We start from the raw sequence: 564 nt of genomic DNA, 5'->3' as shown, positions 1-564 counted from the left end.
AAAAAAAAAAATGTCTCATATTCCCACTTGGCTCTGTTTTGGAGGAAATAGTGTGCAGATGCTGTATTTTAGCTTCTGCATTTCTTTAATTTCTTCCCTTTTGTTCTTTACACCTTTCGGGTGAGAAAACAGCTCTGGAAAGCTAGAAAGTGCCATGTTTATCATTCACAGAAATAATAACACTGGAAACAACACTCTCCTTGTTTCTTACTCCTGGTTGTTGTGTTTTGTTTTTAATAAATGTCTTTTCTCCAAGCGTCCATGTTTCTTTCCCATTATGCATAATTACTTTCTGATTACTAAAACCAAGAAAGAGGTAAGTTAAGTGAGAAACTAAGATACATATTGAGAGGGCAGTCCTCCTCTAAGCAGAGTTAAGGGGTTGAGCATAAAGTGACTGTTAAAGAGTAGAGGAAGCAGATGGCAGGCTTCAGGTATGGAAATGGGATAGAATAAGGCATTTGGGTGCACTCAGTGAGAGAAGTGAGCAATAAAGATTTAGGGGAATCGAGATAAATATGTAAATTTGGAGACTGGCATAAGCTGCAAAAAGTTAATGGAAAA

Source organism: Hipposideros armiger, unplaced genomic scaffold (genome assembly GCF_001890085.2).
Source record: "Hipposideros armiger isolate ML-2016 unplaced genomic scaffold, ASM189008v1 scaffold_785, whole genome shotgun sequence".
NCBI lineage: Eukaryota > Metazoa > Chordata > Mammalia > Chiroptera > Hipposideridae > Hipposideros > Hipposideros armiger.
This window is presented reverse-complemented; position numbering follows the sequence as displayed.